Source organism: Sebastes umbrosus, chromosome 10 (genome assembly GCF_015220745.1).
Source record: "Sebastes umbrosus isolate fSebUmb1 chromosome 10, fSebUmb1.pri, whole genome shotgun sequence".
Taxonomy (NCBI): Eukaryota; Metazoa; Chordata; class Actinopteri; order Perciformes; family Sebastidae; genus Sebastes; species Sebastes umbrosus.
This window is the reverse complement of record NC_051278.1, coordinates 20,887,100-20,904,640: the sequence shown is the minus strand read 5'-3', so window position 1 is coordinate 20,904,640 and position 17,541 is coordinate 20,887,100. Positions and strand designations below refer to the sequence as shown.

Here is a 17,541-nt window from a genome sequence, read left to right as displayed (position 1 = left end):
CCCATGTGCATCTGCTGCGGTGCTGAAGTGAAGCAATAATGAGTGATTGTAAGCGTTTGTGTGCATGCCAGAGTTTCACTTAGATTTGTGCATTCATAATATAGATTTGTGCCTCTGTATAACAGGATGTGTGTGTTTGTGTTCCTAAATAAGGCTCCGACCACTTTACGGCATGCGTCTGTGAATCACAAACTGCCTCCCCTGACACAATGATAAGGCAGCCTGTTTGCTCTTGAGAAATTAAAAAACGCTGCGGTCGCCTTCGCCCATTTCTCCCTCAGCTGCTCCGCGCTCACAGGAGTCCGTTCTGACGTGGCTGAACAGCAGCCGAGATGTGAGAGCTGGCTGCGTGGCTCATCCTATCCATCCTCTCTATCTCTGTATCGATCACTTTGCTGCAGAAGACCCCCCTAATCATTTAGATGGCTGGATTTATTGGGTTTAACCTGGCGACAGTCTATCTCAGAGGCACGCAGGCAGGAATGTAGACGTTCACGCACACACAAGCGTGTTCCAGTGCACACACAGAGACATGCATGCTGTAGGGATTGAAGTACGGCAGCACGGGTACTGCACATGTTCTGTATTTAGACTGTATAGATGGACGACGAGTCTCCACTTCCTCACACTGTACAAAAGTGAAGTCAAAATATCCCCGATACAGGGGCTGCTATTTTGAGATTTCAACGTCATTAGGAGCCGGGGTCTTCGCAGTAGTGATTGGGTGTAGCGAGGTCCCGCCCACACACCCGTTCGAGCCAATCACGGCCGCAGCTTGCTGACGTGAGCCACCTAGCTGCTTCGTTAGCACCAAATTAGCTGTTTGGCTATAATAACTAACTATAACCCCATTAACCGCTTACTTCCTTACCTCCTTACTTCCTTAACCCATGCCTTCCTTTTTTCTCTCCTTCCTTCATTCCTTCCTTCCGTCCCTCCTTGCCTCTTTTCTTCCATACATCCTTGCTTCCTTAACCCCTTACTTCCTTCCTTACTAGCTGTCTTACTTCCTTAAACCCTTCCTTATCATCTTTCTTACTTAGTTACTTCCCTCTTTTCTCCCTTTCTTAACCTTATATATATATATATATATATATATATATATATATGTAATGTCCTTCACAGTAAGAGAAGGCAAACAATTCTGACACATAATTATTTTTGTCAGGACATCTTGAGACGTCCTGAATGCTGCATCAGTTGTCATCTACTATGATATACTACACAAGATAAAACAATCGCGCCAGATGCTCATTTATGTTCCCGGCATAAATATGAGGGGTTCATAATATTGGGTGTATCCAAAAAAAGTAAAGTTTCAGTTTATGAGGTCACCGGACTTCATGTATTAATAATACAGAAATGATAAAAGGTGTAATTTCTCCCGTCCTGACAGGTGCAACAAAGCTGACAGGAGAGTGAAAGAGATGTCAATCAATTACAGTGTGTACACACCCACACAGTCAACACATTACTTAGATACAACACTTTTGCTCTAACGTCTGATGTTTCAACATCTGTTGTCAGGGGAAACAACATGAGCAACATATCAGAGAAATGGATCAATATTTTATGCTGGGGTTTGTTTTTTTTGGTAGTGTCTCAGACTGAAGCTGTTTTTGTTTTTCTATTGAAGGGATTTCATAAGGCTTGTGTTCAGGTCGCATGTTTCATAGGTGATTTGGCGTTTTTTCACATTAATGAAATTACAATTGAGTTCGACCAAAGCACACTTTGTGATTGTTGGAAAGAGTAACGATGACGGTTTAGGCGAGTTTTACTTTGTTTCTGTCCAGTTTGAATGAAGTGTTTTACGATGCTCTGCTGCGTACAGCTGATCTCAACATAAACAACAATACACCTGGATGATGGCTCAAGCTGCACAGAGACGGGGGGAGGGGGGGCAACCGTACTCGGGCAGCTTGGCGGAGGTCTGCGCTCTCTGAGTGCCATTCCAATTTTCCCTGCAGGAGAGTTGCAGGCAGTTGTGTCATGCTGATCAAAATATGTGACAAAATGGGATTCAAAAATGCTTCCATGCAGAGTAGTATAGGCAAACACACCCATACACACACACACACACACACACATAGAGATGAGGTTGTGCTGTAGTTCATTTTATACTATAATGTCAGAGAGTCAATGATGATGGTGATGATAGAGTGGTCATTTTCTTCTTTGCACCTATATCTACATTGCTTTTATCTATTTTCTGTTCAACAGTCAAATTTATATTTCCATGTTTAGAGCTGTTATTGAATATCATAGCTTTAAGGTTACGATCCTGCAGATAGTCATAAACCACACAGATCTACTGCAAATTGTTTTGTTATATGTTTATTGTCCTGTATTGTATTGCTTATGCCTATCGCTTTGCATTCCTCTCGTATACTTTTGTCTAAATAAAACGCCGTCCAGGAACAAATGAAGCAGAAACAGACACAAACAATAGGTCACTTACTGTAATAGGTGCTCCAGCGTGAATTTTGTTGGCCACTGCACAGAGGAAGAATGAATCATCAATCGAATCTGTGTTCACTTTTAATGTCTGTTACTACAAAACTGTTTTTACCGAGTGAGGAAAGAATGAGTCATGTTAACAGGATCCAACGCCATGCTGTCTGTCTGTCTGTCTGTCTGTCTGTCTTCCTTATCTCTTTACCTACTTCCTTCTTTCCTTACCTCCTTCCTTCCTTAACCCCTTACTTCCTTCTTTCCTTACCTCCTTACTTCCTTGAGTCCTTCCTTCTAAACCACTTCCTTCCTTTTTTTCTTACCTCCTTTTTCATTAACTCCTTCCTTCCTTAACCCCTTACTTCCTTCTTCCCTTACCTCCTTCCTTCTGTATCTCCTTTCTTTCCATAACCCCTTACTTCCTTCTCTCCTTACCTCCTTACATCCTTAACCCCTGGGTTCCTTTTTTCTCCTTCCTTCAGTCCTCCTTTCCATCCCTCCTTGCCTCTTTACTTCTTTTCTTACTTAGTTACTTCCTTCCTTCTCTCTTTCTTCACCTCCTTACTTCCGTCCACTTTCTTAACCCTTTCCTTCCTAACTTGCTTCATTTGTTCCCTCCTTATCTTACTTCTTTCCTCACTTCCTAATCTCCTCACTCACTTCCTTAACTCCTTCCTTCGTTCCTTCTTGACTTCCTTCCTTATATCCTTCCATCCTTACCTATTTACCAACTTTCTTCCTTACCCCCTTCCTTCCTTCTTTCCTTAATTAATTCCTTTCTTACTTCCTTGGCCCCTTTTTTCCTTCTTTCCTTCTTTCCTTCTTTCTCTCCTTCCTTCACTCCTCCTCCCCCTTGCCTTACCTCTTTATTTCCTTACCTCCCTGCTTACTTAACCGCTTCCTTACTTACTTCCTGTCTTACTTCCTTAAACCCTTCCTTCCTTCCTTATTGACTTCCTTACTTAGTTACTTCTTTCATTCCTCCTTTCCTCACCTCATTACTTCCTCCTTAATTTCTTAATCCCTGCTTTCCTAACTTGCTTCCTTTGTTCCCTCCTTACCTTACTTCCTTCCTCACCACCTCACTTACTTTCTTACCTCCTTCCTTCCTTCCATCATGATTTCCTTCCTTATCTCCTTCAACCTTTACCTGCTTACCTCCTTCCTTCCTTAATGATGGAAAGAAGGAAGGAATGTGTTACGGAAGGATGGAAAGAGTTGAGGATGTAAGTAGGTAAGGATGCAAGGAGATAAGGAAGGAAGTCATGATGGAATGAGGTAAGGAAGTAAGTGAGGAAGTAAGGTAAGGAGGGAACAAAGGAAGCAAGTTAGCTTTCCTTACTCCCTTAATTACTTCCTTCCTTCCATTCCTTCTTTCTTTCTCCCTCCTTTGTTTCCACTCCCACTCTGTGTCCACCTCTTCCCCTCTGTCTTTCACTTCGTCCTTTCCGTCTCTTCCTTCGCCCAACTTCTCTCGAGCCGTCTCCTTGTGCCTGGCATGGAGTCAAGCCTTTAGGTACTGCATCATCCCCTGTCAGTGTGGGTGGGGGGCTGAGATCAATCACTGTGCCTCTAATGCAGTGCTTTAGCATACAAAGAGTGCTTTGAGGTTGATACGGTCCACAGGGAAATCATGTGATGCACTATTTATACTGAAGGTACCTGTAGCTGGCATTCTCACTCTCCTCTTATTTTATGTAACACATCTCTTTTGATTTTTTTCCAAGGCCAGTATAGTATTATTTTTATCAGACATTATGCGCTCAATAACAGCCTTTTGAATCTCTTTATTATTATCCGTCGACGGCCTATGGCTCTGAAGCAGCAGCGGGTGTCCCTCCGAAAACACTGCAAGTCAATACCTGTCTTGTGTTTATTTCTGAAGTCTTGGCAACTCCCCTGGAATTCACCGCAGATGACATTTATCTTACTTCTGACCTTTCTCAAGATTGACGGCGAATCAGATCATTACACCTCAAATCTCTGGCTCCTCAACGGTGATGGATTACTTGCCGAAAATGAAATTGTCATCCCCCACAACGCCCCTGTGTTTCCTACGTATGAGACGTCAAAGAAAGTGAATGGGACTTGCCGCATACTATTCCTCAGTGAATCACGAGTAATAGGGCGGTCTAACCAGGAGAAATGGATGCTGATTTCTTGTCGGGGAAGGACGTTATCTTGCCTTTCACACTGTTTTTGCTCACGATCGAATTGAGAGATTTAGTATATTTGCTCTTCACGTCTTATATATGCCAGCTTCACATATATGCCTCTCTGAAGGGATGAACTTCTTACCTGCCAAATATACAGAGGGGTTGTATAGAGGCCTGTCTATTCTCTATAGATTTCCTGCTGCTGTGCAGGGCTTAGATTGATCATATCCAGCAGTTACTTGGAAACGAAAGCTGGAACAGGGATGCTGACAGGCAGGTAGCATTTTACGCACAGACATGCACACATACACAAATCCCCCGGCATGCATGCACAAGTATAAACTCTTCACCTGTTTTGGATCTGAAAGGTTACGTTTCTATAAGAGAACTTTGTAGGTTGTGTATTGATGTCTCCTATAGCCAAAGGCAAACTAATTAGAAACCTACAGCTTTATGCCCAACCGCCCGAGCTAACAAACCATTCATTCCAGCTGCCCCTCAGGCATCGCCTCAAACGACAGACCCAACCTCATCACGCTCTGCTGGCATCTACAAAACGGCTCGTGTGTTAGAGAAGATATGTCTTCAGATGACTAACATATGTGCACTGGTCCATTGATTGTATGCATTGTGTGGGCTGCATGTGAGCTGATAATCTTAACTGCCTTGCAATTATGCAGTTATGCACGAGGTGAAAAACAGGTCATCCAGATCATTTTCAAACCACTGCATCATGAACATCACAGTATCATCAACTCCCTGAGCTCTCATTTCCATACTGGAAACCGTTCTCAAGATGTTAAAGGTCTTATTGATAGATTTTTTACGTAGACGAATATTTTGAAAAAATAATACATCCACAGAGTCTTTAGAAAGGTTTCAAATAAAAGTATGGCTTTTCCTGGAAAAAATATTATGATTGTGAAATTAATCATTTAAAAAAATGTTGGCGGGGCCAATATGAATGTTGTGGAAGATATCTGACGTTTGGTTCCCACTTCTAACAAGGCTTGTGAGCCAATAGTAAATGACGTTGGTATCACGTGGTGTCTCTGGGTCATCATCTAGTGTAGCTGAGATTGACAGTAAGTGTCTGGCAAAGACTTGTCGTGAAGTGAATGCAATGGAACGGGGGAGGGAGAATGCAACATCCAGTGGCTGAATGTTATCAATATTATCAATAGCACCTTTAAGCGCATTCACCTGATCAGTCAACGCTTAATTGTGCTGCAAAAGGCCATCACTCACTCAAAATATGAAACTACTTTTTTCAATATCTAGAGTATTAATATAGCAGTAAACAACTATTTGCTATGTAAAGATATAGAGGAGTAATGTCTACCTGAGCAGAGAATGAAGTCACTCTCCCTCTGTGTGTGTTGTAGTCTGAGCCTCTCCATGCTTTGTTTACATAGCTGGTCCGGCCGCAGGTGCCTTTTAGTGCATGATAATGCATGTGAGTTAGCTCTGTTAGCACCGTTGCTGCCAGCCATTGGCTCAGCCATCGTCATGTTGAGAGCTGTGCGGAGGAAAACCCTCAATCTTAGATATGCTCTTAAATTGGAATTTAGCATCTTCAAATGTACAATTGATAACTTTGGACAGCCTGATTGAGACAACAGTGTCAATCTCAGCCATTTATCCGTTTTTTTCCACACTAACGGATGACACAGAGAGACCACGTGAGACCAACATTGTTATACTGTTGGCTCACAAGCCTTGTTAGAAGTGGGAAATGAACCTCTGACATGTTACACAGATATAAAGAAAACATTTTTAAAATGATTAATTCACAATCAGAATGATTTTTTTAAGAAATGCTATACTTTTATTCGACACCTTTCTAAAAGCTTTGTGGGTCTATTATTTAAAAAAAATTATTTGTCTACCTAAAAATATTATCAATATAACCTTTAAGTCAAACATGTATTCCTCATGTAGACTTACAATCAGTAACACAATACAAACACACAAAAAGATGTTGACACCGCTATCCAAAGTAAACACATTACAGTGACAGTAATGTACTTTTGAACTGAAAGCTGATATAACAGTAAAGACAAGTGTCAACACTACAGATTCCATGTCAATTAGGAAGTATTGTGGAAATGTTCCCGTCTGGCCTCAATGTTTCATACTTCACATCTGATATTTGCTCTTCAAACACGCAGACAGACTGCCGCCGCCTCCACACGTCTCTGCTGTGGCTACAAACAGGTAGCATGCAGGATCTGTCTCTTCCTCTGCGTCCACCCCTCACTCTCAGCAAACCGACAAATTTGGTCTACTTTAGTCTTCGCCATATCCATACCGACACATAACTCAGTTTCAACTCTGAATTGGACATTTTCCTACTTACTAATTGAATTGACTGTAAATAATCATACATTTTTTTAGCTCTCTTTATGACACTAGCAGATTAATAAATAATCTACAAACTAGGGCAGTCAAAAGTTAACATGATAATAACGCGTTAACGCAAATTTGTTTAACGGGAATAATTTCTTAAGGCAACTTGCAATTTTTAGGTTGTAGTGAGCTTCAGTATCAATGGTAGAGTGAAGATACTGGCATCATATGAAACTAGAAAACCTGAATAATCCATTGGTACCAACCATGTCATACTAGCTTGTCACAAAGGAGGCTAATGCTCCAAGATGGTCAAAGGGGTCCCTTGACCTCTGACCCCATAGAGCTCCGCAACGCACCATTTCCGGACAGTTTCAAAAGGCTTCTAAAAACCCACCTCTTCACCAAGGCCTATGGCCTCTAGCTACTGTTATGTTCCTTTTGTTGTGTTTATTTATGCCTATGTTAAAGCGTCCTTAGGTTTCTTGAAAGGCGCTATATAAATCCAAGTTATTATTAGTATTATTATATGTGAATGAAAATGGGTTCTATGGGTACCCACGAGTCTCCCCTTTACAGACAAGCCCACTTTATGATAATCACATGCAGTTTGGGGCAAGTCATAGTCAAGTCAGCACACTGATACACTGACAGCTGTTGTTGCCTGTTGGGTCTGAGTTTGCCGTGTTATGATTTGAGCATATTTTTATGCTAAATGCAGTACCTGTGAGGGTTTCTGGACAATATTTGTCATTGTTTTGTGTTGTTTACTGATTTCCAATAACAACAAAATACATACATTTGCATAAAGCGAGCATATTGGCCCACTCCCATGTTGATAAGAGTATTAAATGCTTGAAAAATCTCCCTTTTAAGGTACATTCTGAACAGATAAAAAATGTGCGATTAATTTGCAATTAATCACGATTATATATTTCAATCGATTGACAGCCCTACTACAAACATGTATGTTTGAAAGGTTTGTGACATTTGTGACATCTGGCACAAATCATTTTGCATGTGGGGTTTTACACAATGATGAAACATAGAAATATGTCTCAGAGTTTTATAGCTCATTAGAAAAACAGTTATTTAGAATTTTGATCACGGAGGCTCACTCACCACTTCTTTATTTGAAGATATTTTTATTTATATTTGATTATCATATAAAAACAATAAGAAATGTATTTACTGTTGTGAGAATTTGAGAATTGCCATTCCATGATTGTGCCACAACAACTTAAAGGGATATGGATGGAGAATGACAATAAGCTGTTAATTGGACTTCTTTTTGCTAAAGTGAAAATCAACATCTCCATCAATTCCCAACCGTGACAGCTCAATTTAGCATTCGTGGCATTTAGTAAAGGTTGTTAATACATCATCAGCATGTTTGCTGGTGTGTTTGTGCGTGCTCGCATTTCCAGTTTTGACGTTTACAAGTTTGCTCGCCAAGTTAAGGCTCACCTGCACACACATCTCATCTCGAGGTGGCTTTGCATACAAACCACCCAGTGTAGTTTTAGTCTAGACTTGTTTCCACTTTGAAGTCAGCTCAGTGCCTTATTATCCACCCCTTAACCCAACATGGCTTCACCCTGCATCGGCATGCATCTGATGAAAAGGCTACACAGCTAGACCCAGCCGAGCTCCCTCAGAGACACGCAGAGAGCCAACGAGAGGAATCTGAAGGAGATGTTTAATCGCCTTCTCAAACCTCACATCTCGGAGGATTGGAGGAAATAAAAGATACAAATAGACTTGTTTTTGTGAAATTAAAAAAGTGATCAAACAACTCAAATATTTCATACATTGAATACAGAGACAAGCTCAATAAAATAGATGTGATTTGTAACTAGACTTCAGATTTATATTGGACACTAATTAGGCATTTTAAACTGAGAAGTTTGCTAATGGTTTAAAAAAATTAAACATTTTGCTTAAACTTATCATTCATGCCCCCCCTACTTGTATCTTAGAAAAGCTGAACCCCCTGATGTCATAACCCTAAAATAAATTACAGCTCCCTGAACAAAATCCTCAATTTGAATAAAGTGATTCAGTGTATTAAATGAGTAAGTCTTTTTTTTTTATTAATCAACTTTCTTTAATGAATATAACTCATCAGATTCATCAACATAAATAAAGAGATGACGTCTTGACTAGGGCTGTCAATTGATTAAAATATTTTATTGCGATTAATCCCATGATTGTCCATAGTTAATCGTGATTAATCACACTTTTTATCTTTATTTTTTTATTTCCTCACCAAAATTTAGTGTAAGTTTGGAGCGTTATTTAACCTCCTTCATGGCAAGCTAGTATGACATGGTTGGTACCAATGGATTCCTTAGGTTTTTCTAGTTTCATACGACACCAGTATCTACACAGCTGAGCCCGATACTACCTCTGGAAGATCGAATGCGTTAAAGAAATTAGTGGCGTTAAAATGAATTTGTGTTAATGTGTTATTATCACGTTAACTTTGACAAGCCCTAGTCTTGACAGATTCGCCAAGTGAATGCAGATACATAATAGGAGTCCGACATCAGAGCTGGGTCCCTAGCAACAGTCTGTTATACAGCGGTCTGCTATAAAGAAATAACAGACCGTAGAATGCCATGATTGACCAGTCAGAATCGAGTATTCAACAAAGCCGTGCAATTAAGGCAAATAAGGGATTAAAGGTTAATGAAAGGTAAACAAGCTTGTAATTCTTGAGAAGATGTACCTGATTTGGTTCCATGAAATCAATCGTTTCTGCATTTCTGTTCTAGTAATTTGATACTTTGACTTCCAGATCAATAAAGCCAATCACCAAAGGGGAAAGGTTTAATGACAGAGGCAAACTAATCGGTAATAAACTAATCGGTAACAAACTCTCCTCACAGTTCAACAAGCCCTCACGTTAGTCAATCTGAGCTGGAGATTGGTGTCAAATGATACAGATTTTGTGATGGACCGCTATACTTCCTGCTAGTTAAAGTTAAGAATAAAATGAATATAACTTGTGTGGCAGCAATTTTACATATGAAGATGCTTTTCTTGTCTACAAAACATATCATGTCAGAGCATTGTTCTACTCTTATATATATTTGTGAGAGAATGATGAAAAAACAAAATGAAAATGTAGATGCGAGTTCTACGAAACAACCTTGACTGGCCTTGACTTTTTGCGAAGTACCCGTATGTGTAGGTCTGAGGTCTTGAAAAAGGAACTCTCTGCTGAATGCAATGATGCCTCTCACAAGTAAAAAGATAGATGTGTAGCACCATATTAGTTTATGTCTGTATATGCCCAAATCCCCTTGTTTACCTGTAATGGTTTATGTGAGTTAAAACAGAATAAATAAAATATCTAATACTAGAAAATACATATGTTTCAGGGAGTGGATAACCAAAGAGTAACATGTAAGCAGGTCCTGTTGCGTCGAAAAAGTGTTTTTTTGTTTATTGCTTTTATTTCAACTGCTGGAAACTGCTATAGTGGTATAATTATCATCACAGTGTTGAGACGTACATTTTCAAATCCTTCATTCAGTTCCACTTTTGTTCATCCGCTGAATATATGCAGCTCTGGTTCAAGGTGGTCCTCAGCTCTTCTGATTGGGTCAGCACTGATTTGCTGGGCAGTGAAGAGCCGGGCGTGCGGCAGCTGCCTCTATGTTTCATTGACCTATGCCTGTAATTACAGTGTGAAAATATCAGCTGTCCTCTCACGTAAATGTCGTCCGGGAGTGAGCAAAGTTTAATCGAAACAGAAGCCCTTGCGTGATCTGACACAGAGTATGTGAATGCTGATTGGACTGATGGGCTGGGTGGCGAATATATATCCACTTCTTTTAATCCTCAGAAGAAGATACATCTGACATTATGGAAAATCCAAGGAATATCATGTCATTCCAAAACTTTCAGCGACTAAGATGGCCCTCCACACAGACATTCATAAGCTTCTGCACACATTTGTGAAAGTTAAGCTACAGTGTGGAATTGGTTGACAGTCCAAATAAAAGGCATCCATGCTGCCACATTTGGCCAAGCTTTCAAAGTGAGATGGGGAATACGAATTGCTTGCCAAAATTGCACAGAAGAGCTCGATGTAATACATAGGATGTCATGTCAAAATTTACATTTATAGAGATTTTCAGCATGAGATATTTTTCATTGATGTCCTCCGATGTTTCATATCAATCAGAGTAGTATTCCTAATAACAACAAAAAAAGGGCCTGGGTTTCTTGACATTTGACAGCCCATAAATCAGCACAGAGCAAACAAGCCTTCGGTTGTGAAAGGCTTTCATTTGATGTGGAGCAGGGATTCAGCCAACGCTCTTTTCTCCTGTATATGTAGGCTATATGAATACCTTCCAGTGACGTTCCTGCTGCTGTAAATAGATGTAAGGGTGAGTAGTTGAGTATGCCTGGAAACATTCACCACCCACATAATATATAGTAACTCGCTATTATTCTCTTTAAGCCAGTTAGACCGTCATCAGGTCATTAAATGGGCGATATCAGTTATAAGCCTCATAGATGTGGATCAGAAGGGGCCTGCTACACCCACTAATAAGTTTTATCATCTAATCACATGGGCGATCACTTAAAGAAGGAATAGAAGAAGACGACAGCGACCTCTAGTTACCGTAGTAATTATGACGGGAGCAAAAGCAATTTCTGAGGCACTGTAGTATAGAAGGTGTGAAACTCCATAGAGGGTGGAAGTCGGGGGCGATAGATGGGACACAAAACACACTACTATCACCCGGGAGGCTGGAATTTGCATCCCGTGTGAAACCAACGTGTAGCTGTCTTTGTGTTCACAACCTTAAGTTTCCAGGCTGTGCAGTGGTTAGCACTGTCGCCTCACAGAAAGAGAGTTGCAGGTTCAAACCCTGCTTGTGTAGAGTTTGCAGTAAGTAGGTAGGGGAAAAAAATAGATTCACCCATGTATCGCATTTTTTTTTAATGATTTTGAGCGAAGGTGGGTTACACCCTGTATAGATATATAGATATATAGATGTATTTGCTTCATTTGAGTCTATGCGGAGGTAGAAGGAAGTTTATTTTTGTAGTCAGAGTAACGCGACATCATGTCTGCTCCGTATCCGTCAACCAAAACAAACCGCAGTTGGCCGCAGTGAGCCAAAATGACAAAGCAGAAAAAGGCGGAATGTCTGCATGGACACGACCTGCACCCTCACATTTTAAATCCAAAGCGGTAAACACTACTCATACACTGAAGTATGGAAACACTTTGGGTTTCACACATTGCAGGAAAAGCAGACTTAGACATGATGGCTAAAGCTGCATGCCAACTCTGTCATGGACAGGAAACGTTATCGTCAAGCCAGCCGTGACCGCGGTGACCAGAGAGATCACGGTGACCACGCCTCTGTAGCGTCTCCTCCAGTCGCTTGCGTGACCGCCGTAACCAGAGAGATCACGGCGCACACGCCTCTGTAGCGTCTCCTCTCATCATCCCTCTGTGTGTGTGAGTGTAGATGTAGGCTACTTCAGAGTTTGTGGGCCCTCTCCCCCTAAACGGCGGTGTTTTGAGGCTGATGAATCCACGTGTTACGCACCGCCTCTCCGGCAGTGCCCGGCTGTAAGCCCGTGGGTAATACAGCTCCGGAGGATTCTGCTCAGTCTGTCCAACTCCCCCATGGGTTGCATCAGAAAGCAATACAGTTTTCATTATTTATCAATAAACACAAAAAGTTCAGGTCACAAAAGTTAATTTGGACAGGCATTGCCCGTAAATGCTGCACCGGTTAAATAGTTATTGGTGCATTTGTTTATATGCAGTCAAAAGGAGTTCTTCATGGCCAAATATGTTTTATGGTTTGACCATCATTTTGTATAAAGTTATTATCACAAGCTACAGCGAGTGAACACAGTGAAATAAATATACTTTCATATCTGTTAGCTCCACTCTCTTTCTATTTTCTTTAAGTGCGGCACATCAAACACATGTTTTTCATTTCTTGGCTGTCTTTCTTTACTTTTTTTTTAGTTTGTTCACTGATTTTTTTTTTTTTTTTGTAGAGATTTTCATGCATATCAATGATATCACCATTTGAAACGTTGGATCGATGGCGCGTCCGTCATTGTTTGAATTAGCCTAAACAAATGTCACCTATCTTAGTGTGCATCCTTGCGTAAAGAGCACGGGGGCTTAGTCGTGGAATAGTTGGATCTCCAAATTCTCCTCCGGTCCGTTCTGTGTGAGTTTGTGTAAGCGAGCGCTGATTTACAGTATCTTGGTTGTGAGCTGACATGGTGGGGCATAGAAATCAAAGCACAATAAATCTCCCCAACAAGGAAATCACACTTCTTATCTGGAAACGCAACCTTCATCCCTGGATGCTCCACTGAATACGTTGAAATGCTTCCACTAATATAACTACAGGACATCTGATGCACTCAGGGAAGGAAGGTGCTGAATGTAAAATGAGAAAAATATCAGCCTCTGCACAGGAAGCCATCACAGGAGCTGATTGACGTAAATACTGGAGCATTAGTTACGGCCCCAGCCATGCTCAGTGGTTGATGGACATGTTCATCCCTCAGAAAGCGGTGTGCTTATTGATAATGTACCATCATGCTTCAGTGCCTCCCACAGAAACACCCAATTAATTCCTCAAATTGGCTCCACTGCGTCTCGAACATTGCGTTTCCTCCAACATGTTATGATTTATTGTAACCTGTTGTGTGCTTACACCTCAGAAAGAAAATGCTCAATTATACTGTGCATGGATGGTGGTAATATTGGCTATTTATTCTGTGAGAAATGCATGGCAGAAGGAGAAAAAAAAAATATCAATGACATCAGGCGCCTCTGACTCAATCTGTTAAATCTCCTCACCCAAACCTCCCCTCCATTAGCTGTTTATCCTTTCATCTCTCTCTCTCTCTCTCCCTCCATCACTCCCTTCTCAGCCTCTCCCTCCCTCTCTCCTTCCAGGGAAGCATGGCCTCACCTGGGGGCTACGATAACACAAGGCAGAGTCATAAATGGCTGCAGCGTGAGGAGGGAAATCATTAATGGTCAAGCGGTTAGCTTGAGAAAATGCAGCTGTGTGTGTCCACTGCCACGGGGGCCGGTGAAGGTCTTATTGGCTGATTTCAATCAAGCTTGACCTTTCTCATGAGGGAGCAGGGACAGTGCTGCTAACCAACTAGCATGTCTAAACCCTGAGATCCACAAACAAGCACCCTGAGAGGGAAAAACCAGTCACATGAAAACAGTTTCATGATGGACAGACTCAGGCGCATCCGTATCCTCCCAGATACTGTATGTATCTGTTCCTGTGCACAAGAAATGAGGGAGATCTAGAAGTTGCAGTCATTTTTGCACCATCCAAATGTCATATGTCTTATCCATCTTTGGGATGGGTCTTAGCCAGTGCTTGATTTTACTCCTTGGCATACAAAGGAAGGTATATAGCGCTCCAGACTTACGCTAAATTTTGGCGAGGAAAATCTGGCATGGCCATTTTCAAAGGGGTCCTTTGACCTCTGACCTCAAGATATGTGAATGAAAATGGGTTCTATGGGTACCCACGAGTCTCCCCTTTATAGACATGCCCACTTTATGATAATCACATGCAGTTTGGGGCAAGTCATAGTCAAGTCAGCACACTGACACACTGACAGCTGTTGTTGCCTGTTGGGCTGCAGTTTAATATGTTATGATTTGTGCATATTTTTCTGCTAAGTGCAGTACCTGTGAGGGTTTCTGGACAATATTTGTTATTGTTTTGTGTAGTTAATTGATTTCCAACAATAAATATGTACATACATTTACATAAAGCATATTTTCCCACTCCCTTGTTGATAAGAGTATTAAATACTTAACAATTCTCCCTTTTGTACATTTTGAACAGATAAAAAAAGTTGTGATTAATTTGCGATTAATCGTGATCCACTATTTAAATCGAATGACAGCCCTAGAACAAATATAACAAATTAAACATTGTTTAAAAGTTTTCTGAATCTGCTCCTTTAGGGCAAACTTTTCCAGAAGAATTATAATTTCAGACAAAGGCTGTGATATGTGAATAATGAAATAATCATTGAACTAATGTTCCCAAATTATGTAAAACTGCTTAGTTTTAAGTCAAAAACCCTCAAATTTTCTTGGTGGAGGACCCCCACACCTAATATCTAGTATCTTTTATTCAAATTGAGATTGTGTCTCTCTATCCTGCTGCATAATATGTAGGAGCATCCTGACTGGGATACTGCTCCTAAAACCTGAATGATACCCTACTATAGGCTACAAATAACACAGGAAAGCACTTTAACTATTAACACTAAACACACCACCTTAAACCTATAATTCCAACCCCAGTTGGAATATTATTGGGGTATTATACGCCTACTATAGAAGATGCTTAGCCCACGTATCATAATATAACAATATAATCACAGCTGATTTTCTGATTGTTTCACGGCGGTTACGTTCTAGAGCACAAATAAATAACCGTCAAACACTCAACAGATGATTTACTGTCGAGACAGACACTCTTAGTTTCATTTCCTCTGCTGCATTTAATTCATTACATCCAGTGTACAGCAGTAAATATATGCAGCAGTAAATATCGTCGCAGTGAGACAAAACGTCCTGGGAACTTTTGGTGGAGACCCAGCTCAACATGCTTAAAGAAATAATAAAAAAAGGAATAAGTCACAAGAGATTGCTGATACCGGCCTATACACACGCCAACATGTGAATAAGAGAATACTGGTACTTCTTTTTTTCCACTTCAAGCTCTGGTCGTGGACAGGAACTTTACCCCAGGGCCACCTGTGTGCCCCTAAAAGTAATTTCTGATTGGTCTCAGTTAGACGTGTTGTACACTACAAGCTGTTTACATGGTGACACCAACAAGACCTCTTTTCTCGGCAACAAAATCGTTTTTTTGTCATGCCCTCCAAAACGATCCATGTTCCCATCCTCAAAGAACTCCTTTGAGCTCCCATTTCTATGGTTAAGACTACGAGGCTGGGCAAAGACGGTGATGTTGTAAAGATCTTTCATGGTGAAAAGACACCATTGTTGACTTGTCACATTTTGTAAAGTCAGTCATTACTCCAGCCTCCTGCCTTAAAGGCACCCTGTGGAGTTGTTGGCCACTACGGAGAGCCTCTACGAGCGGGTCAACGTTTTGTTTGTAACATGCATGCACCCGAGAATGCACATGCAGGAGCACACGGGTAGCACGCTTCGCCTTCTGCTGTTGGTTTCATGCCATTCCACTGATTAACAGATGGTGGTGGTAATACGCCAACAAAGGCAGGGAAGAAGACTCTTAGCTACAATAGTAAACATGGATGTTAGCAATGTGGGATTTAAAGGGGTACACCACCCAAATTCAGAATTCCAATATGTTGTTTCTATGGCCTAGTAAAGTTCAATCAATATTTGTGAACATGAGCTACTCTCTCTCAAAGCCAGAAACCAGCATCACTTGTGATGTCATCGGATATAAAGTCTGGAGCTGCTCCGTAGTCAATGAATGGGAGACTGATTTTGTGGACCCACAGAATGATTATTTTCTTTTTTTATACCCAAATGAGCTTTATTCTATTGTAGTGTTTTTGGTTGTGAAACAGAAAATGTCTCCATATACTCAGAACATTACTCTGGGTTCTCTCAGTGTCATCTAGAACATCTCTCCCCATTCATCGTCTATGGAGCAGCTACACACTTTATACCCTATGACATCACAGGTTTGAGTTTTAGCACTCTAGTTTTTGGATTTGGGAGAGAGTTGTTCATGTTTACTAATATTTTTCAACTAACTAGAACTGTATTAGCCCATAGGAATAACATGTATGAATGTTGAAATGGTCGTACTCTAAAACGATCAAACGTAACTTTAGTGTAAAGAAACATGTTGGACAACGGGCAGGAAGAATTAGAGATGTTAGTTTTTGTACTACTTTGTACTGAAGTCATGGAGACATGTTAAATAAACACATGTGTTGTTGCCACAAATCAACAAGTTGGTCCTCCGTTTATGAGGTCTGTTTCACTACTACTCTATGTTTCGCGTTTTGCATTAGCTCATGCATTAGCCGTGGTCGCCATGACGGCGGTGGTTGTCCTTCTGCTTCAGTCAGCTCGCTTTTCCGTTTGCTATCGTTCTTTTGCACGGGACTGTGTCATCAGCTGTCCTCTGGGTTCCCCCACACACAACAGGATATCCGATTTGTAAATATTGAACATATTTAATATTTACGATTTGAAATCTGTGCGACCAGGATGGACTTCCGAGCCAATTTGGGGGATGTAAAAAACGCTCTTAACATACCTCACACCACAGGAATATATCTAGAAAGATAATATTTGGAATCATCAAAAAAATCAGGGCTTTGCTAACCAATGTCAAGAAGGGGGAATCAAGCCCAAAATCGGCTTGAATCTCGTGCAGTGTGCACCCGACATTACCTCCGCCACGCATTTGCATAAAAGTATGAGTTCAAATACACAGACGCACACTTCTGCACACACAACGGTGCATGTATTTATATTGCATAGGTCTCTGTGGAACTACTTACAAGAGTTATAGATGTA

The 17,541-nt window shown here is 40.9% G+C and overlaps 1 protein-coding gene across 2 annotated transcripts in view; it reads left to right on the top strand.

Moving 5' to 3' along the window:
- grid1a (glutamate receptor, ionotropic, delta 1a) overlaps positions 1-17,541 on the top strand; it is a 327,001-nt gene that overhangs the window by 42,330 nt on the left and 267,130 nt on the right. The window lies entirely within an intron of this gene.